At 40.9% G+C, this 23,746-nt stretch overlaps 1 protein-coding gene across 4 annotated transcripts in view; it reads left to right on the forward strand.

Moving 5' to 3' along the window:
• Nucleotides 1-23,746, forward strand: part of slc4a3 (solute carrier family 4 member 3) — a 204,831-nt gene that overhangs the window by 42,121 nt on the left and 138,964 nt on the right. For 3 of the 4 annotated variants that reach the window (XM_060930294.1, XM_060930296.1, XM_060930295.1), the window contains one exon: nt 3,004-3,223. The gene's annotated coding sequence lies outside the window, so the exon portion shown is untranslated. Of the gene's footprint in view, nt 1-3,003; nt 3,224-3,350; nt 3,423-23,746 lie in introns of those variants that run through there. The other variant, XM_060930297.1, reaches the window with a different exon arrangement.

A 23,746-nucleotide genomic window follows, 5' to 3' on the forward strand; every position in this document is an offset into this window, starting at 1 on the left:
ATACAAAACAGCGAGAGTGCTGCTTGTTCTAGTCATGTGGTTGTGACGTCATCGTAAACAAATCCGTTCTACTCATCCAGACGACTTCGCAACGGCGCCATTGCCAGATTTTTCCACTCTGGAACCCGTTCTCGTTTTGGGGCACCCAAACGCCAGTGCCGTGTGGACGCCAGGCCGAAACAATAAACAATTTTATCAGATTCACCTGAATCCGTTACCATGTGGACAGCCTCTAACATACAGGCTACATCAAACATGGCAGTTTCAAGATGGCGGAGTGGGGGAAATACAATTGCTTGTTTTTGACCAGAATCTCAGTAGTGTGAGATGAACTGTCTTAACTAAAAGGTTGTAGTCAGAAGTTTACATACAGAGACATGAATGTCATGGCAATATTTGGGCTTTCAGTAATTTCTTTGAATTGTTCTTTTTTGTGGCAGAATGTACAGCATACATCTTTAATTAAAAAAAAACACTAGAATTTGGTGCAAGTTTTAATTTTCTTTGGGTTTTCTGAAATCAACACAGGGTAAAAATTATATATATAGGGTCAAAAATATACATACAGTACACCTAATATTTGGGTAAAATGTCTCTTCACAAGATTCACCTTGACCAAACATTTTCTGGCAGAATTCTGGTTGGATATTTCATGACTCTTCATGGTAGAATTGGTAGAGTTCAATTAAATTTTTTTTTTTTGTGTGTGTGTAAGATCAGAATCTTGGCAACTTTCATAAACCCCTTTTGATCAGTAAGTATTTATAATAAAGATTAAGTGTTTTTGGATCTTGTGCTAAAGGACTTAGAGTTGTGCTAAGAGACTTTAGAACTTGTGCTAAAAGACTTTGGATTTGTGCTAAAAGACTTTTGTGCAAAATAACCATAAACCCTTATTTTTTTCATGGAAGGGTACCAACAAATTTGTCCACGTCTGTATATAAGTACTGTGCAAAAGTCTTAGGCACCCTATTGTTCTTTTCATACAAACTTTGTTACAGCTTTCTACTGGGGCGGCACGGTGGTGTAAGTGGTTAGCACAGTTGCCTCACAGTAAGAAGGTCCTGGGTTTGAGCCCAGCTCGAGTGGAGGAGTTTCTGTGTGGAGTTTGCATGTTCTCACTGTGTCTGTGCTCCGGTTTCCCCCAAAGACATGCGGTTAGGTTAATATGGAACGGCCTTGGGCTGAGGTGCCCTTGAGCGAGGCACCTAACTCCCGACTGCTCCCCAGGTGCTGTTAGCATGGCTGCCCAATGCTCTGGGTATGTGTGTGTGCTCATTGCTCACGTGCGTGTGTTCACTGCTTCAGATGGGTTAAATGCAGAGAGGAATTTCACACGTGTGTGATGAATGAAGTTGGTCTTTCTTTCTTTCTTTCTTTCTTTCTTTCTTTCTTTCTTTCTATTTTATGAGTTCTATATTATCAAGTCAGTAAAAAAAAGTTTGTTTTCCAGCAAAAAACTAAATGTTACAAAAAAAAAGTTTGTATCTGAGCTGCATAGTCCATAAGAGAGCACTTTTCAGATTAAAAAAGAAAACATAATGAAGGCTGCTGGGTTTTGGGGCAAAATTAAGAAGCAAGTGTGACAGTCAAAGTATCCAGAAGAACTGTGTCTGGTTCTATAAGATGCTCAGTAAAACATACAGCTCATTTTGTTATAAAACTGCACTCACTGTACCTGAGACTACTATTTTTTATGCCTCCGCCACCTTAAGGTGCAGGAGGCATTATGTTTTCGGGTTGTCCGTCCGTCCGTGCGTGCGCCCATCCGTCCATGCGTGCGTCCGTCCCGAAACCTTGTGAACGCAATATCTCAAAGGCTAATGAAAGGAATTTCACCAAATTTTCATCATTTGTGCACTTTGGGACAAAGATGAAATGATTAGATGTTGAGATCAAAAGGTCTAAGGTCAAGGTCACTATGAGGTCAAATGTCTGTCCGAAAACCTTGTGAACACAATATCTCCAAGGCAAATTAAAGGAATTTCACCAAACTTTCACCATTTGTGCATTTGGGGACAAACATGAACTGATTAGATTTTGAGATTAAAAGGTCACGGGTCAAGATTACTGTGAGGTCAAATGTCCATCCCCAAACATTGTAATCACCATATCTCAAAAACTAATGAAAGGAATTTCACCAAACTTTCACCGTTTGCGCACTTTGGGACAAAGATGAAATTATTAGATTTTGAGATCAAAAGGTCTAAGGTCAAGGTCACTGTGAGGTCAAATGTCTGTCCGAAAACCTTGTGAACACAATATCTCCAAGGCAAATGGAAGGAATTTCACCAAACTTACACCATTTGTGCATTTGGGGAGAAAGATTAACTGCTTAGATTCTGAGATCAAAAGGTCTAAAGTCAAGGTCACTGTGAGGTCAAATGTCTGTCCAAAAACCTTGTGAACGCAATATCTCCAAGGCAAATGAAAGGAATTTCACCAAACTTTCACCATTTGTGCATTTGGGGACACACATGAACTGATTAGATTTTGAGATCAAAAGGTCTAAGGTCAAGGTCACTGTGAGGTCAAATGTTTGTCCAAAAACCTTGTGAACACAATATCTCCAAGGCAAATGAAAGGAATTTCACCAAACTTTCACCATTTGTGCATTTGGGGACAAACATGAACAGATTAGATTTTGCGGTTAAAAGGTCACAGGTCAAGATTACTGTGAGGTCAAATATCCATCCCCAAATCACAACTTAATAAGGCGTGTAGTCTACCAGGCGAAGGCATCTCCATCGACGTCGAGTTCTATCTAGTTTTTAAAGCAAAGAGTCATCTGACACCAAATATTGACTTTGTTTCATTTACTATAGCTTAGTGCTTACTGTTTATGTTGAAACATTTCATTTCATTTCATTTTATTATTTTTCAGCCATTTTTAGTCTCCAGCATTTCTTTCTATGTGCCTAAGACTTTTGCACAGGACTGTATATCTGTATATGATGTGTGTGTGGATACAATTGAGCAAGACTACATGTCGGATGCTTGTAGGAGATGACGACGCTGCGCATCACGTGAGCTCCAGACGTCATTCTCACGCCTGTAGACGGCAGCAGGCGGTCGGTCGAGAGGCGGAGGAGAGGAGAGGAGGAGGAGAGTGCCTTCATCATCATCAGCAGCAGCAGCATGGAGCTCCGGGAGCGCTGCGCTCTCTGACCGCGCGTCTTCACACCCTTTCAGCCGAGACCACTGCCCAAACGCACACATGCAGGTAGGCGAGCTCACACGGCTCTCACTCGCTCCCGGATGCTGTCATTCACCCTGATCTTCATGCATTTCTGTTCCGAAGATGCGCCACCTCCTTAAAGAGCTTTACCTCGGTGTCATCCGCTGAAATGACAGCTGCGCTGCACCGAGCCTCTGCGCTCCAACACCAGCTTCCCGTCTTTGTCATGGAGCTGTGAAGAAGGGTGTGTGTTTAAGAACGTGTGCTAAATAGCCTACGTGTAGGATCAGAGGCAGGTGAAGGATGTCGGAGGCGTGAACAGGATGATGCTGGCTGGCTGGATGGGATATATGCCATGTCTCTTTAGTATACTAAATATATACTACATGGTGATTAATGTGGTCATTCATGAAAATGTCAAGCTGTGTACTTATATCCATTGTTCAGTTCATATTAGACTATGGCTGCATTTAGTGTCAAATAGCCCTGTTTCTTGACCTCTTTAATGGGTTAAGGTTGCAGCAAGCTAGGGCTGGGCAATATGGCATCATATATCAATATCAAGATAAATTGTCACAATACAGTTTTCTGTAATATTATAAGGATCATATGTTTATTATTATAATAATAATAATAACTTTATTAAACTTGACTTGCAATTAACAATCAGAGATGATTGAAATTGAAAAACTCGAGGATATAATTTATAAATTTACCAAAAAAAAAAAAAAAAAAAAAAAAATATATATATATATATATATATATATATATATATATATATATATATATATATATATATATCCTCCTGAGAACCAACCCATAGACTTGTGTCCTCTGTAGTTGACATTTGTTTTACGTGCACTCCCTCTTACTCTTTCAAGCTATTCACTTGAATCTTGGTGTTTTGTAAAGAGTACATCCTGGGCTTTCCAATGATATATCATTGGGAAATTCCTAGTAAGGAAATCACAACAAAAGAGAAATTGAGAGACACATTTTTTCTTGGTTCCCAGGAGGTTACATATATATATATATATATATATATATATATATATATATATATATATATATATATATATATATATTAGTCTTTGGCAAAATATAAGTAAATTTATGCAACAGTCCCATTTTCTAACGCAAAAAGGCACGTAGCTGTTCTTAAAACGTTTGGTTCTGCACTTGAACAAAGGTAGCTTTCTTGGATCTCTGAGACCTCTGATTTTTATGTTCAGGTAGCAAATCATACAGTTTACTATCCGTACCAAAATTAGCTTTATAAAAGGATTTACACAGAGATTCTCTATGATCAAATAACCTTGGCAAATTTAGTACAGACAGACCCTCATCATATGACAGGTGTGGATGTATGACATGAACAGCATATCTACACAATAATTTTACATTGTAGACATTAAATAAAAAGGGCGGCGTAGTGGTTAGCACTGTCATCTCACAGCAAGAAGATTCCAGGTTCGAACCTCACGGACGAACCTGTATGGAGTGTAGATGTTCTCCCCTTGTCTGCATGGGTTTCCTCCGGGTGCTCCGGTTTCCCCCACAGTTCAAAGACATGCAGGTAAGGTAAAATACCCAGCCACTGGGGTTGTACAAGCCAGTGCATACTTAGTGCCAGTCCCAAGCCTGGATAGACTGGGGAAGGTTGCATCAGGAAGGGCATCCGGTGTAAAACCTGTGCCAAATCAAATATGTGGAACAGATCCACTGTGGCAACCCCGAATGTACAGGAGCAGCCGAAAGAAGAAGGCATTAAATAAAAGTATCCTTAAATAGAATTTTTATGTTTAGTTTTTAAAAATACAACACTACTATTAGCAAACCTATATACCATGATACATCACGAGCTAGCCTAGTGGTTAGCGTGTCCGCCTCTCGACCGGGAGATTGTGAGTTCGACTCGTGGTCGGGTCATACCAAAGACCATCATAAAAATGGTACCCACTGCCATCTGGCAAGGCACGCTGCAATACAGATGCGAGTGGGGAAGTCAAACTCTCGCGGTTACCAGAGGACTAGCTCCCCACTGTAACCCTAGCTATATTATAGGCGAGAGGCCAAGGGCTACCGAAACGGAGATCGGCACCGCACCCATGCACCTCAAGGAGCTGGGTAGTACTGGGACAGGAGACTGCCTGGGAAGATCAGATCCTGGCACGAGAGGGACTTTGATATCATGATACATGTCATATATCATAGAAATGTCTTCAAGTACTGTATTATGATATTTTTGTCATATCGCCCTCCCCTAGAGCAAACCCCAGATACTAGGGATGTACCAATTCAATACCAAGAGGCGATATTGTCTTGAGACGTTGGATTGGGTTTGGATTGGCCTTGACATATTTTCTGATTCACTGATGTGACAACACATATCATGCACCGGTTTATGGTGGTTCAGCTCTCTGGTGGTTTATTCCCCAGTATATTAGCCCCATCTTCAGGTGTTTTAGCCCCATCATTGAATTGAACTAAGTTTGATCATAATTTTGCCTTCTAAGACACCAATAACAGTAATTTATCACTTTTTAGAGTTAAGGATCAAGGATTATTGCTTGTGTTTGTTTAATGTCTGATATGTGACATGATTGAACATAATAAAGACAAGAGGAATTCAAAATCACTCCAAATTATTACCGACAGTTATTCACGTCAAATGGTATTAAAGATGAGAATTCGACATTGTGCCAAATTATTACCAGCAAACCATAGTGTTTCTTATAATGACAATCACATCTTTACAGTGTCATTTGAAACTGCTCTGTTGAGCTCGCATATATTTAAAAATGCAAATCTTTGATTTGATTCAGCTAGCTAGTCAGAGTTTCTTCAACTACTTTAAGCTAGTTGACACAAGTCAAAGGAAAGATCCAGTCAAAAACTTCAAGTTCAAACTTTCCTTTAAAAAAAGCTCTGTTCTCTTTAAATCTAAAATGATCAATCATAGACACGTTTGATCAACTTTATTCACATTTAAACATGGGGCTAAACCACATGAAAATGGGGCTGAAACACTTGAAAACAACCAGGGGGCTAAACCACCGGCTACCCATGCACCTGAATACAGGACACAAACTGTCTTAATGCCCAGGTCAGACGGCAGAAAAACGCATGCTGCGACCTGCGATCGGTCAGGTGGCGAGAGGACACAGGCATTTTGCACCAAATCCTTCGGTGTGGTCAGATGTTGTAAGAGTCGAAATTGTGAAATTTGCCTTTAAAGGAGAACTGAAGTCATTTTTAAACTTGCTTTATTTCTTAATTAACGTTATTCAATTACGTTTTCGGTTTTAGTAACCTTATATCGTGACTCGTATTGGCAACTAATGGCAATTAAATACTACACTTATCGGCCTGGCGGCACGGTGGTGTAGTGGTTAGCGCTGTCACCTCACAGCAAGAAGGTCCTGGGTTCGAGCCCCGGGGCCGGCGAGGGCCTTTCTGTGTGGAGTTTGCATGTTCTCCCCGTGTCCGCGTGGGTTTCCTCCGGGTGCTCCGGTTTCCCCCACAGTCCAAAGACATGCAGGTTAGGTTAACTGGTGACTCTAAAATTGACCGTAGGTGTGAATGTGAGTGTGAATGGTTGTCTGTGTCTATGTGTCAGCCCTGTGATGACCTGGCGACTTGTCCAGGGTGTACCCCGCCTTTCGCCCGTAGTCAGCTGGGATAGGCTCCAGCTTGCCTGCGACCCTGTAGAAGGATAAAGCGGCTAGAGATAATGAGATGAGACTTATCGGCCTATTTGGTTTTTAGCAATGTTGAATTTAGTTTGTTTGGTCCACGGCAGGTGTCACTTATCCGTGTGATCTTCATGAGACTTGTGTGAGACTTCGAAACATGAAGTGTTAGCCAGGTGTCAGTGCCGCCATTTTGAAAACTGTTTTCCAAATGAAATATTGCACAAAAACGAGTTTAAAGGATGATTACTGCCTACTTTTTTCAAACTTTCCTGATTGGTATCAAAACAAACAAAACTTCCGGCTTGATTATATTAGCATTCGAAAGAGAGAGCACGCATCTTTTGACAATGTTGGCAGATGTTGGTCACTTTGATTTCCGCTGTACGTTTTACTTCCATCCTACGATGTCCCACACAGGGCTCAACGAATCTTGTTTACAGCCATTGCTTTGACATATGGACTGCTATATTACATAGTATATTTCAAACACTCATGACTTGCTATAGCAGTGACAAAATACACTACCGTTCAAAAGTTTGGGGTCACCCAGACAATTTTGTGTTTTCCATGAAAAGTTTTATTTACCACCATAAGTGTAAAATGAATAGAAAATATAGTCAAGACATTTTTCTGGCCATTTTGAGCATTTAATCGACCCCACAAATGTGATGCTCCAGAAACTCAATCTGCTCAAAGGAAGGTCAGTTTTATAGCTTCTCTAAAGACCTAAACTGTTTTCAGCTGTGCTAACATGATTGTACAAGGGTTTTCTAATCATCCATTAGCCTTCTGAGGCAATGAGCAAACACATTGTACCATTAGAACACTGGAGTGATAGTTGCTGGAAATGGGCCTCTATACACCTATGGAGATATTGCACCAAAAACCAGACATTTGCAGCTAGAATAGTCATTTACCACATTAGCAATGTATAGAGTGTATTTCTGATTAGTTTAAAGTGATCTTCATTGAAAAGAACAGTGCTTTTCTTTCAAAAATAAGGAAATTTCAAAGTGACCCCAGACTTTTGAACGGTATTGTAGCTAGCAAAAATGCATTCCTATATTTAAGAAAATTAGATAAATAGAATTTTGATGATAAAAAATTTGCTTTCAGTTCGCCTTTAAGACATGCTGTGTTACCTAGAGAGGCGGTATCATCAGCTCGCGCTTGTGTTTTCTGTTACTTGAGCCATGCACCTTGCTGGAAATGGGTGTCTGTTAATGAGCTCCTTTCCTTTCGCTCCTCAGCTCAAGAGTAACGTTTAGGGAATATGTGACCTCTATTTTGTTCATGCATGATAAAATAGAGCCATTCAACCGGGCATGGTAAGGTTGAAGTGTACACAGCAAATTTTATAGTGTTAAATCAACTCTGAGAGTCAGTTTTAACACTATGCTGGTGTTTATTTTGTCTTAATCTCTGCAGAGTTAATTTAACACTTCCTAAAGTTAAATAAACTTTTTACAGTGTAATTTCAACTCTATATTTTAACACTTTTGCTTAACACTGGGAAATTAACTCTGAGAATTTTGCTGTAGTAAGTTAATAAACTATGAGTATTGTGGAAGTCCCAGAGTTCGTGTGAACGTGCATTTTTGCCTTCCTCTCTTCTTCTTCACACACTCCAAACTGCTTCAACCTGCAATTGGTCGCTCAAGCGTTGCACGACCGCCTGCCTCTACATGCGTCAGCCTGCTATTGGCACCGATTGGAAGTGAATCACAGCTGAAATGCGAACAGATCATGATCCACTTGCGTCAACCTGCCTCTACTAAAGACCCTCTGCAACACTGCCATTATCTGCATCGTCGTGCGTCGACGCAAGACCAGTCTTGCGTCTACCTGCGATTTTGCTATTGCAGGTAGACGCAAGTAGTTGAAAACTAGTTGCAGCCTGCTGTCTGACCTGGGCATAAAGCACACACTGTCTAATGTCTTTCATAGCTAAACTATAGAACCCAAAGCTCCTATATCCATATAAATTTTGCAACGTTCCAACAGCCTCCTGAATGATAGCTTGGTCCAAATCATGCTACCTCTTTTTAATCTTTCTTTGGCCCAAGAACATTATTGCTGATGTAATTCTTTTATAGGGTTTAAATCCCTGACATGTGATATTGAAATCATATTTGCATTGTCTTGCACAGGCCTGAGTTTCCCAAAAGTATCGTAGCACAAAGGTAATTGTTAAATGGTAGAACAAGCAGCACAATGAACACTCTCTCCTAGTTAAGATGCTCTTAGTGTTAAGAGGCTTTTGGGAAACCCACCACAGATTGGTGAAAGTTAAATTTGATATTTGCATCTATGGCAACAGAATATGACAACCACTCCTTTATTGTAAAAGGCCTCCACGCCTTTGTTCTCTATCTTTTAGATAAATGTAAGGAAAAGTATGTGTATGTGTAACATATTGCACTCAACATATGCAAAGGCATGTTTAAAGGAATAAACCAGAGGCCTAAATATGAATATATAATACTCACATACTGGTGGCACGGTGGTGTAGTGGGTAGCGCTGTCGCCTCACAGCAAGAAGGTCCGGGTTCGAGCCCCGTGGCTGGTGAGGGCCTTTCTGTGCAGAGTTTGCATGTTCTCCCCGTGTCCACGTGGGTTTCCTCTGGGTGCTCCGGTTTCCCCCACAGTCCAAAGACATGCAGGTTAGGTTAACTGGTGACTCTAAATTGACCGTAGGTGTGAGTGTGAATGGTTGTCTGTGTCTATGTGTCAGCCCTGTGATGACCTGGCGACTTGTCCAGGGTGTACCTCGCCTTTCGCCCGTAGTCAGCTGGAATAGGCTCCAGCTTACCTGCGACCCTGTAGAACAGGATAAAGTGGCTAGGGATAATGAAATGAGATGTCTAATATTGTCTGGGTAATCAATAAGCTTTTGGAGTTGTAGTGGTAAATATGGGCATTTTCACACGTTTTTTTGGACATATGTGGATTTTGGGGCGGCACGGTGGTGTAGTGGGTAGCGCTGTCGCCTCACAGCAAGAAGGTCTGGGTTCGAGCCCAGTGGCTGGCGAGGGCTTTTCTGTGCGGAGTTTGCATGTTCTCCCCGTGTCCGCGTGGGTTTCCTCCGGGTGCTCCGGTTTCCCCCACAGTCCAAAGACATGCAGGTTAGGTTAACTGGTGACTCTAAATTGACCGTAGGTGTGAGTGTGAATGGTTGTCTGTGTCTATATGTCAGCCCTGTGATGACCTGGCGACTTGTCCAGGGTGTACCTCGCCTTTCACCCGTAGTCGGCTGGGATAGGCTCCAGCTTGCCTGCGACCCTATAGAACAGGATAAAGTGGCTAGGGATAATGAAATGAGATGTCTAATATTGTCTGGGTAATCAATAAGCTTTTGGAGTTGTAGTGGTAAATATGGGCATTTTCACACGTTTTTTTGGACATATGTGGATTTTGGGGCGGCACGGTGGTGTAGTGGGTAGCGCTGTCGCCTCACAGCAAGAAGGTCTGGGTTCGAGCCCCGTGGCTGGCGAGGGCCTTTCTGTGCGGAGTTTGCATGTTCTCCCCGTGTCCGCGTGGGTTTCCTCCGGGTGCTCCAGTTTCCCCCACAGTCCAAAGACATGCAGGTTAGGTTAACTGGTGACTCTAAATTGACCGTAGGTGTGAATGTGAGTGTGAATGGTTGTCTGTGTCTATGTGTCAGCCCTGTGATGACCTGGCGACTTGTCCAGGGTGTACCCCGCCTTTCGCCCGTAGTCAGCTGGGATAGGGTCCAGCTTGCCTGCGACCCTGTAGAACAGGATAAAGCGGCTAGAGATAATGAGATGAGATGAGATATGTGGATTTTGCAGATATATTTAACACTGATATTTCACTACGATACAGGTTCAGGTTACATGAGTGGAAAAGTATCGTCTCTCAAGTGATGTGAGCATGTTGGAAGATTTGTGATGAGGCTTTTGACTATTAGTTTTGCTCATGCAAAGACACAACAGGCATTTATAGATAGAAATGGTAAAATATGTTATAACAAGAGAGCCAGTGCTGGAGAAACCATTCCACGATGCCTGAGGTACTCAACCAAGAACATTATAAACATGTATATTACTAGCTTTAAAAGGTGCTTGCTCTTCTATGAAGCACAGTGTAACACATATATTTAATTCAGGCAATTACACTTCAAATGAATCACTATAAAATACATTTTATTCTAACATCATTAATAGTAGTTAGTAGTAAACATCATTTAAAAAAATAATGAAATTGCAGAACCCCTGGCTGTACATTACTCTGAACTCTAAATCAAGAAAATACTTTTACATAATGCTGATTATTTTGTGAACAAGATGCCTGAATTCATAAGAACATGCTTAGAAAAAAAAAGATTACTTCAAGCATTCTTTGGAAGTAATTAGGATCCTTTTAAAGGACAAACCAAAAACAATATAGTCTACTCTTAGAAACTTATTTTTCTAAGAGTAAAACACTTCTGAATACAAAGATCGCTGAGTAACATTTTAAAAGACAAGTGATAGTGTTTTTGGGTGGCATGGTGGTGTAGTGGTTAACACTGTTGCCTCACAGCAAGAAGGTTCTGGGTTCAAGCCCAGTGGCTGACCGGGGCCTTTCTGTGTGCAATTTGCATGTTCTCCCCATGCCTGTATGGGTTTCCTCCGGGTGCTCCGGTTTCCTCCCACAGTCCAAAGACATGCAGGTTAGGTTAATTGGTGGCTCTAAATTGACTGTAGGTGTGAATGTGAGTGTGAATGGTTGTTTGTCTGTATGAATGTGAGTGTGAATGGTTGTTTTGTCTGCAATATGCCCCTTTTCCACCAAAGCAGTTCCAGGGCTGGTTCGGGGCCAGTGCTTAGTTTGGAACCGGGGTTTCTGTTTCCACTGACAAAGAACTGGCTCTGGGGCCAGAAAAACCAGTTCCAGGCTAGCACCAGCTCTCTGCTGGGCCAGAGGAAAGAACCACTTACATCAGCAGGGCGGCGGAGTTGTTAAGACCAACAACAATAACAAGACCGCGAAAGATCGCCATTTTTAAGCGGCGAGAAGCTGTACAAACGCGAAGTCATCCATTATTATTATTGTTGTTGTTGTTGCTGCTGCTGCTTCTTCCGTGTTTTTGCTTCGATATTCGCACCAAGGTTTATGCAAACGTAGCGACGTAACTGATGTATACAGCGATGTAACTGACGTATACAGCGACGTAATGACGTGGCTTCCCTTAGCACCGCGAGCTATGGAAAAGCAAACTGGTTCTCAGCTGGCTCACAAGTTGAACGAGTTGTGAACCAGCACCAGCACTGGCCCCGAACCAGCCCTGGAACTGATTTGGTGGAAAAGGGGTATCAGTGTCAGCCCTGTGATGACCTGGCAACTTGTCCAGGGTGTACTCCGCCTCTCTCCCATAGTCAGCTGGGATAGATGACTTGCAACCACGTGATCAAAATGTGCAATGTCATGAGTGTCCACCATGATGGTGGATTTACAAAGCAACTACGATGGCAGCCGCTGAAAGAGTGTCTGTAAACAATGCTGAATTTTCTTAGTATTAACACGATTTGAAAGGTCGAGCAAAGATTCGATACAAAGAGAAGATAGATGTGTGTGGTTTTGACCCATATTATTTAAAAAAAGTCAGACTTTTCTGAAGATAAGATGCTTCTACCGACCATCGAGTACCTAGATATCGCATTCTATCTGGTTTGGGTGCTGAAGAATCAAATCCAACCTTGGACGAAACAGAGCCCGTTTTCTGAGTGGGTGCCCAGTCTAGATTGTTTCTATCATATAATTTTCCTGGCGCTCCTAGAAGCAAAATGGTAACACGTGTTAAAATTCTAACAACAACTGAGTGAACCATGACAAGAGAATGCTCATTTTATAGCAAAATTCTAGCAGCACAAAATAAAATTCTTCCATGATATTATTGAGAAAACTTTTGAATCTCACCTGAGATAAAATTATGACTACAAACACGAGTTGTTTTGGTTTTAGCCTCTGTTAGATCAGCCCTGCCGATGTTGTTCAGCCATGCTCGTCTCCTCTCCATACTAAGCCTCAGAGTTTCCTCACCCTCTTTCCGAATCATGGATGGAATTCTAAAATATCGGAACGTGCCACAGTCACGAGTACTGTTGTGACCACAACCGTATACAGCACAAAGATATGGCATAGCTAATAAACACTTAAAGCAGTGAAAAAACAAAGAGAGTTGCGCACACGTGACTATCTTTTGTATGGAATGTTGCTTGACCCCGAATTTGTATATCCACCAACATGGCCGACATCTGGGTTTCTAATTTGCTTTGACGCCACTTGCAAGTCAAGGATAGGCTCCAGCTTGCCCACGACCCTGCACAGGATAAACAGTTACGGATACTGGCTGGATGGTGATAATGTTTTTAAGAAGGTTAATCCAGAATCTGACAACCCACTGCCTTACTAACACATTAATCCTCGAGATTGCAGAATTGCTTATATTAAAATCCTTGCAAGGAAATATGCACTAAGTAACAGTAAGAAAACAGCGAGGCAAAAGTGAGGTATGACGATACTTAATAATAAGCAACTCCTGCATTTTTACCCACCAAAGAGCCAACAGTCCTGCCTATGTTGTTTCTATCGGCTCATGAGACCAAGATCAACCTAGATACAGATGATGCAAAATGAAAGTAACCTTTACCAGTCGCAAATGTGTGCCTTTCACATCCCATATCGTGAACTGGCTTTTCCTAAAATAGTTTTCAGGTGGCTCATATCACTACAGCAAATAGTCAGGGAGCATATGTAATCTACTTTGCAAAATTTGCCAAGTCTGATTTCTCAGTATTAACCCTTTATTTACATCCCAAACAAATTATTTTTACTTGTTGTAATGTCAGCAATCACCATTTTCACCAAAAAAGGAAATGCTAAATATCGCATGTAAAAAAAAACCACATCCGTATCACTTAAGTCCATTATAACATCTGTATTTTTTATTACCCAGTTACTAACTTTATGTGAATAGAAATCATATATTTACATTATATTATCAAGTTAAGTTTAAAATAAGACATTTAAGTACATAGAGAACATAAAAAACCAGAAATAGTTTACACTATTGCTATAGAACTTGAGAATATATTTTACAGCTTATCTACATTCCAGAACTCAGCTCACAATCTCTCATTTCAGAAATTTCTGTGATACATTTATTACTAAGCTGCTAGCAGTTTCTGTTTTTTTTATGTCCAAACTACATCAAGAAATAACACTTTGCCTAAGGATTCAAACACAAAACACGAAGATAAAAGCAGTTATTGGTAACACATGACCAGAAATAAAGCAGAATGAGCATTTTCTAAGAGCATGCATATTAAGCTACCTTTAAATGTGTCCACATGTTTATGATGCAATGAACTCTTCATAGTTTGATATTCCACATTAATGAATAAGTAAAAAATGCTTCTAATACTTCTAATTCGAAATATTATATTTGACGTGCAGGTTTCAAATTTTGTCTTATAAAATCTTTTATTCAAATAAGGAATCACTTATCACATCTTTTTATTGAAGAGTTGGTATGTGGACACATTGTTATTAAGCATTAGCATATTAGCACAAAGCATATTTACAGGATAGGTGCAAGGATGAGGAATCTGTTGTGGTATGTGGTTGTGTATGGAGAGTGCATGGACAGATAAGCATCAGACATTTCAGTAACTCTATAACTAACAGGTTCACGAGTTATCTACAATTTGTAAGAAAGAGTTATATTCTTAATTATGGCAGACATCTGAGACAAGCATGTAAACGTACAGATAGGCAAAGATAGACACACAAAGAAGCGACTAACTTGCTGAAATATTTTTGCAACAAATCTCAGAGTTATGGGACCCCAACGGAAAATCACTCACCTTGTTAAACACTTTTTTTCATCAATCTTGAAACAAACATACTTTTAGATAAAGAATCTTTCGAGTAACAAACTCCTAAAAGCAAAAAGTTATGTCAGTTGAACAGACTGAGCAGCACACCACACCACCTCTGAGGTTCGAACTGATCCCACTCAGTAGTTTAGGTCCTTTTCGGGTTAAATGGGTATCTAATGTATGAACCGTGCTTTTGACCTGAGTAAAAAGGTTGTGTGCCACAAATAACACCTATTATGGATATAATAACTGCATATTAATGATGTAATACTTTTATACCAATTTCCTATATGTGGTTTCAGGGCTCTTTTAATGCGCAAAGTTCCCCTGCATGATTAACTATGATACAGCAGCCTACAAACATTACAACAAGTCCAGATTTATGAATTTATATCTGAACTTGTATATTATTACCAAAACCAAGACTTGGCAAATATAAACAAATACCACCTGACTAAAAGGGTTGAAAATTGAAAATGCTAAAGATAAATGTTACAGCATAGACATTGGCACTTTTCAGTCTTAAATATTAATCAAGTCTGTATGCTGGAGTGATTCTGTTATGGTTCCAGTCATACAGACATTAAAGCATCTCTTATCTTAATGGGATAATTTGATCTCAGTGAAATTATTTTGAGCCCTATTACTATTCTAAATAGAGTAAATTCCTTGAGTGGTTGTCTGGGTCACTTTAGCAGCCTGAAGGCTTGAAGCTATGAGTCATAAATTCATTAATTGCACCAGCTACCTGTTTATAACCCAGCAGTCCATATACATCACTTGGAAAACTCTTGTTGGACTGCGAACTTCTCAATTTGTTTATTTTCTCCAGTAGCTGAGTCATTTTCTGGTGGCTAGAGAAAAGCGTTGGTGAGTTTTTATACACTTGGCCTTAATTACTGCTACTGCAAGGAAAAAAAAGAGCCCCACACTGTAGACATGGTTATAAATCACTGTTCAAATGAGATATAGTGATTTTGACTTTGTTTTCATACTCTTTGGGAAATATTATGGATGTAACGTCAACCATAAAGCACCACATAATGCTGAACGAGAGTATGTTGGTATCATTTACACACATTACGAGTTAACACTATCTTGTTTCAGGAAGGTCAGGTTACAGTTTTAAGAAAATGAGTGTTCTGGCTATTTCCCCTGGGCATTCATGGATGTTGTGTTATTTATCATGACTGGCTTCAATATAGGAACTGCCAGTGTCTTGTAAATTGTTGGAAAGCCATACCTTTGAGCCATGTTTGTTCTTGTCAAAACTATTCACCCAGTGAACTACAATGGTCAGTATTGGGGACAGACAAAAATGGCATATTTGCAGTTTATAGCTTTACATTGGGATAGTGACATGCTTTACAACAACAACAAAAAAAAAGGTAAACATGGATAAATAATAATTAAAAAAAAGAATTTAAAAATGGTTTTAATTATATCAGTGGAAGATACTAACATGAACCTTATCAGACATGAATTTCAGAGATGATGAGAACCCTCAACAATACAATAAACATGAATACATTGTTGTTGCTACACTTATTTGCTATATTTCATATATCTTAGGTATCAATATTGCAAAGGCCAGTTTACAATAACAATCAACAGTCATTATCTTTGTGAAGATACAAGTGGGAATGTAACTGAGAAGTAAGTTAACTGAGAAGAAACAAGCATACTAAGGAGGAACTACTCATTGCTTTATAGAGACAGACTCATGTTTTACACACTAAATTGTTTCAGCATAGGAATTAATAGAGTTGGATATATCTTTGGCAACTTGTTCATCAGGGCAGAGCACAGCCCAACCATTTATATCAGTTCTTCAATAAATGTTAATCATCATATAATCCTCTTTCACAACTCCATACGTTTTAAAATGTTTAAATACTAATTTTGAGTGACCAATAATTAAAAAAAAAGCTATCTGACAAATAAAAGCCATCAATCCATTCCATCGATTTGCTTATCCTTGATGTTGGATAGTCATTGGGCAGCTTGTTTACTGCCCCAGTTAGTTTCGATGAAGTTATTATTGAAGCAGGTGGTCAAAAATGGTAACTGCAACAAAAGCTATTTGAGGTCCACTGGGGCAAGAATAATGCTGCCCCATGAGCAGGGAGGAGCAACAGGGGAAACCGGGGAAACTTTTTAGAGTCACCGGTTAACCTAACCTGCATGTCTTTGGACTGTGGGGGAAACCGGAGCACCCGGAGGAAACCCACGCGGACACGGAGAGAACATGCAAACTCAGCACAGAAAGGCCCTCGCCGGCCTTTAAAAAGTTAATGACATGATTGCCATGGTGAGCTAGTTTAAAAATAGGTACCCTATGGATGCATGTGGATACTACTTATAAATAAAATGATTTTCTGATACCATGTCCATACAGGGTGGCACGGTGGTGTAGTGGTTAGCGCTGTCGCCTCACAGCAAGAAGGTCCTGGGTTCGAGCCCCGGGGCCGGCGAGGGCCCTTCTGTGCGGAGTTTGCATGTTCTCCCCGTGTCCGCGTGGGTTTCCTCCGGGTGCTCCGGTTTCCCCCACAGTCCAAAGACATGCAGGTTAGGTTAACTGGTGACTCTAAATTGACCGTAGGTGTGAATGTGAGTGTGAATGGTTGTCTGTGTCTATGTGTCAGCCCTGTGATGACCTGGCGACTTGTCCAGGGTGTACCCCGCCTTTCGCCCGTAGTCAGCTGGGATAGGCTCCAGCTTGCCTGCGACCCTGTAGAAGGATAAAGCGGCTAGAGATAATGAGATGAGATGAGATGTCCATACAGTAAATATAGCATATATACGGTATTTATGAGGCAGTAGCCACAAAAATGAAGCATAATCCAAAAATGAGCAATTTAAAAATCACAGAAGTAAAATATACCAAGTGTCTGTACTTGATATTATTCTACTCTTACCTCTTACAATTTTCGAAACTGAAACCTCCGAACTGAGGCTGACATACAGTGGTGCTTGAAAGTTTGTGAACCCTTTAGAATTTTCTATATTTCTGCATAAATATGATCCAAAACATCATCAGATTTTCACACAAGTCCTAAAAGTAGATAAAGAGAACCCAGTTAAACAAATGAGACAAAAATATTATACTTGGTCATTCATTTATTGAGGGGCGGCTCGGTGGTGTAGTGGTTAGCACTGTCGCCTCACAGCAAGAAGGTCTGGGTTTGAGCCCCGTGGCCGGCGAGGGCCTTTCTGTGCTGAGTTTGCATGTTCTCCCCGTGTCCGCGTGGGTTTCCTCCGGGTGCTCCGGTTTCCCCCACAGTCCAAAGACATGCAGGTTAGGTTAATTGGTGACTCTAAATTGACCGTAGGTGTGAATGTGAGTGTGAATGGTCGTCTGTGTCTATGTGTCAGTCCTGTGATGACCTGGCGACTTGTCCAGGGTGTACCCCGCCTCTCGCCTGTAGTCAGCTGGGATAGGCTCCAGCTTGCCTGCGACCCTGTAGAACAGGATAAAGCGGCTAGAGATAATGAGAGATGAGATTCATTTATTGAGGAAAATGATCCAATATTACATATCTGTGAGTGGCAAAAGTATGTGAACCTTTGCTTTCAGTACCTGCTGTGACCCCCTTGTGCAGCAATAACTGCAACTAAACATTTCCGGTAACTGTTGATCAGTCCTGCACACCGGCTTGGAGGAATTTTAGCCCATTCCCCCGTACAGAACAGCTTCAACTCTGGGATGTTGTTGGGTTTCCTCACATAAACTGCTTGCTTCAGGTCCTTCCACAACATTTCGACATTTCGATTGGATTAAGGTCAGGACTTTGACTTGGCCATTCCAAAACATTAACTTTATTCTTCTTTAACCATTCTTTGGTAGAATGACTTGTGTGCTTATGGTCGTTGTCTTGCTGCATGACCCACCTTCTCTTGAGATTCAGTTCATGGACAGATGTCCTGACATTTTCCTTTAGAATTCGCTGGTATAATTCAGAATTCATTGTTCCATCAATGATGGCAAGCCGTCCTGGTCCAGATGCAGCAAAACAGGCCCAAACCATGATACTACCACCACCATGTTTCACAGATGGGATCAGGTTTTTATGCTGGAATGCAGTGTTTTCCTTTCTCCAAACATAACACTTCTCATTTAAACCAAAAAGTTCTATTTTGGTCTTATCCAGCCACAAAACATTTTTCCAATAGCCTTCTCTTCTAGCTTGTCCATGTGATCTTTAGCAAACTGCAGATGAGCAGCAATGTTCTGTTTGGAGAGCAGTGGCTTTCTCCTTGCAACCCTGCCATGCACACCATTGTTGTTCAGTGTTCTCCTGATGGTGGACTCATGAACACTAACATTGGCCAATGTGAGAGAGGCCTTCAGTTGCTTAGAAGTTACCCTGGGGTCCTTTGTGACCTCGCTGACTATTACACGCCTTGCTCTTGGAGTGATCTTTGTTGTTCGACCACTCCTGGGGAAGGTAACAATGGTTTTGAATTTCCTCCATTTGTACACAATCTGTCTGACTGTTGATTAGTGGAGTCCAAACTCTTTAGAGGTGGTTTTGTAACCTTTTCCAGCCTAATGAGCATCAACAACGCTTTTTCTGAGGTCCACATACTTTTGCCACTCACAGATATGTAATATTGGATCGTTTTCCTCAATAAATAAATAACTAAGCATGATATTTTGTCTCATTTGTTTAACTGGGTTCTCTTTATCTACTTTTAGGACTTGTGTGAAAATCTGATGTTTTAAGTCATATTTATGCAGAAATATAGAAAATTCTAAAGGGTTCACAAACTTTCAAGCACCACTGTACACACGCTGTCGCCATGACCCAAACTCTTATTTCCCGGAAAAGGCCCGGCGCTAGAGCTCAGTGGTCTCAATACTGTTTTCTACAACTTCCTGTAACAACTCGGGAGTGCGTCACATCTACATCACACATGGGACCAGTGGCCGAAGAGGGCGAGGAAAGGGGGACAACCTGGAGTATATTTTAAAATAGGAATGCTTTTTCCCTCAGTAATAAGCATAAACATGTCTGAAAGCAGGATGACACTGTGTGGAGTTTGCATATTCTCCCCGTGTCTGTGTGGGTTTCCTCCAGGTGCTCCGGTTTCCCCTACAGTCCAAAGACATGTAGGTTAGGCTAATTGGTGGCTCTAAATTGACCGTAGGTGTGAGTGTGAATGGTTGTTTGTCTCTATGTGTCAGCCCTGCGATAACCTGGCGACTTGTGCAGGGTGTACCCCGCCTCTCGCACATAGTAAGCTGGGATAGGCTCCAGCTTGCCTGCGATCCTGTAGAACAGGATAAGTGGCTACAGATAATGGATGGATGGATGGATGTCTGAAAGCGATTTCTTAGTCCATTTATTTCGAATGGTGAACCGAATTGTATACACTCACCGGTCATTTTAATAGGAACACCTGGATGCGCATGCGCACTGCACTATTGTTACACTCATTCTTACAGCACGATGACATAGTGGCTACAGCCTCTATATGAGGCAGTAGCTACAAAAACACTCCACTGCCACCAAGATTTTGTTTAAAGCCAATATTCTGAATTAAATCTCCTACAAACTGCAAACAAAGGCAAAAATGTAAGTGCAGACAGTATGTCTGATGTATACAGATTTAATGGAAAAATTCACTAGACTGTTGCCTATAGCATAACTGCGATTAGCCTCCTGACTAGGGTGACCAGATTTCCCTAGTCTGAAACCGGGACACTTTTGCGCGTGACCATGCTCGTGCACGCACACCTTTTTTTTTACGTAAACATGACACTCAGAGAGGTGCTCTTATCATTTTGTTGAAGCTCACATTTATCAACATCTCACATGAAATAAAACAAACAGGCATTTTGTTATCTAGTAGCATAGTGGTATACAGATCAGTTAAATTATGGTCAGACAACAGATTTTGTAATGGCTGAGAATAGGCCAGGCTATGTCCATAGGTCAAATTTAAACTGATTTATTTCACCTGTTTGTGAGAACACCAAGAAGAATGCATATGCACATGTAGGCTATATCTCTAAAATTGTATGCACTATAGCATGAACTTAAAAAGTAGATATGTGACCTCAACATAGCCTAGGTCAGAATCAACCTTACTAACCATTCCCCACAACTGAATGAATAAAGCAAGATGATGTGTACAAAAGTGAACACTTTAATGGAAGGTGCAACAAGCTGTTCAACACAGCAATATGGCCAAACTGTCAGAATGGTATGTTAAACAGAAACAAAAAAAGAGACAAGTGATTTGAGAATATATACTATGGAAGCTAAGAGAGGCCCTTCATATACGGTAATCCTTTTTTTTATTCACCTTGTTATCCCAAGATAACGACATAATTAATTCAGGATCTCGAGAAAACAACACAACTAATTCGAGATCTCGAGAAAACAAAACCGTTATTCCAAGATCTCGAGAAAACAAAACAATTATTTCATGATCTCGAGTAAACAGCTGAGAAATGGTTCATTCAGGTGCGCCAAGAGACTTGTGATATGCTGACTTTGGGGCTATTTCTCATTCTGTATAGACGCAACTTTGGTCATTAGAATGTCTGGAATAATCGATCACCTAATAAGGCAATATTTTGATCAGGGGTTGACACAGGGAGAGATTGCATTAAGTCTTTTAATAAGGGATCATTTCAAAATTAGTCCGCGGCACCTCCGCAGAAGACTGGCCTGGCTTCGTCTCTACTGACGGAGATACAGTGATCCAGCTGAGATCATGAAACAATTGTTTTGTTTTCTCGAGATCTCGGAATAACGGTTTTGTTTTCTCGAGATCTCGGAATAACGGTTTTGTTTTCTCGAGATCTTGAATTAGTTGTGTTGTTTTCTCGAGATCCTGAATTAATTATGTCGTTATCTCGGGATAACAAGGTGAATAAAAAAAGATTATATGAAGGGCCTCTCGCGGCTTCCGTAAATATACACTCAAACAAAACAGCAATAAAGGAGGAGAGGGGCGACAGCCCGAGGAAAGCCCCCACAGGAGCGCACATCATTTGCAACATAGGCTACCCAACTCAGTACAAGAACAAAACACTTACAGTGTGTGCAGTAGGCTTCGTGCGCATTGTTCTGCACCTCTCGGAGGAAGGGGTAGGTGCCCTGTAAATCTTTGGAAAAGGTACATTTTCTTTTCGGCATAATTGCTGCGGCATTACTGCTGCTAGCTGCTAGACAAAGAACATTCGCGCCAGTTAATGTTTATTTTATTGTTGCATGGCAACATGTTCTGTTGTCTGGAATAATGTGGCTAAATAAACACCCATGTCACAGGGCCAGGGGGCAGTAACCAGGAAAGTTTGCGATTCCTGTCAATTCATCAAAATAGTAAATGCAGACATTTCTCCGCTAATGATTCCCACGCTGCTCAGTCGCAAACGTCGTGAGTGGCGAAAACCGGGACATATCTGTGTCCCGACAGACTTTTGTCGGGACTCGGGACACACAACCCCAAATCGGGACTGTCCCGGTAAAACCGGGACGTCTGGTCACCCTACTCCTGACTTAATTTTGTTTGAGAATTTGCTGTTATTACTGTTATCCTGACACACCAAAATCTGTAATTGTAAGCCACTACTGTCTTTATCATAAGCTTCAGGTTTGAGGCAAAAGCTGAAGCAATGTTCTCATGATTACAATGCATGAAACTGTAAAAGTGTGAGGTCACTGGTTGTATGATGTGATCAAGGCACCCTAGTGATCATCTAGGCTCAGCTGATGCTGTTGCAGGAAGACGGAAAAAGTGTGAGCCTGTTCACTCGTGCTTCACTCAGAATGAACTTCTGCAGCCACTGAAGTGATGGAAATTTCCCAAGTGCACACAGAGGTGTGGTAATTTTCACTGTGTAGGAACTGTGCTGTGATCACACCTGTTAGCAGGATTTGAGAGGCTTCTGCAAACTGAGATTATCACATTCAAACCCATGAGAAAAGTTCAGCACTGAAGAATCGGTGTCGATGAAAAGATGGAGAGCTGTAGAGCTGCTGGGATTATCAGTGTAAATTAATTCATTATGATTGCAGATTTTTCAGTCTAGTTAGCCTAACGAAAATTATTTAATGTGCAGTTACTTATGCTGTTATCGTGCGGAGTAATTTTTTTTTTCCTGAATAACTCATCTTCCTTTAGGCAGTTTTTCATCATTTATATACTTATTAATTGCATCCAAAGTTGACAACATATTTAAAATTGCATCTTATGAATGCCCTCGATAAAAATAAACATGAATAAAAGCTTATACTTTGGCTTATATTTCCTCTCACTGTAAACATTCTCCAGCTTTCTGTTTCTGCAGTCTCTCAGACTTTGCTGTTGTGTATTTGGTTTGTTAATATGTTTTGCACTTACAGGCCATGCAGCCTTAAAAGTAGACAGCCTTTTGATTTCATAACATAGGTGAAATTTAGTTCCCTCTGAAATTTGGTCATTGTGATATATGTTTATTTTTGTAATATCTTAAAAAAAATCAGGCCATTCTGCGGCTGGGAAGTTATTTCATTTGAAGGGATTCCCTAGCAAATAATGTGCATGAACTCGCTTGTTTCGCGCAGTCAAGCAGACAAAGGAAGTCCGTATGTGTATGCGCACGCTTACCTGAGTCGTCGTCTTCTTCATCTTTTGGGTTTTACAGCAGCTGGCATCCACAGTGTTGCATTACTGCCATCAACAGGTTTACCTTGACCGTGCACTGACAGTTCCATCATTCTGTCACTAAATGAACAGCTGATCACACCAAGGTGCTCGCTGACCACCGATATTTATTAGTTTGGCCCTGCGTTTTCTTTTCATTTGCAACATAATGTCTTTTCTTCTCACTTTCCGTTACTGTAGTCGGTCTTTCATGTTTCATTTGCACACTCACGTCCTCCATTTTTCTCTCTCCTGTTTCAAATTTGTATCCCACAATGCCTTACGCGAATGGGGAAAGCCCACCACGTGATGCATGACGTAGTATCTTTAATTGGGTCATGGTGAAG

This window comes from Neoarius graeffei, chromosome 9 (genome assembly GCF_027579695.1).
Source record: "Neoarius graeffei isolate fNeoGra1 chromosome 9, fNeoGra1.pri, whole genome shotgun sequence".
In the NCBI taxonomy this organism is placed as follows: domain Eukaryota; kingdom Metazoa; phylum Chordata; class Actinopteri; order Siluriformes; family Ariidae; genus Neoarius; species Neoarius graeffei.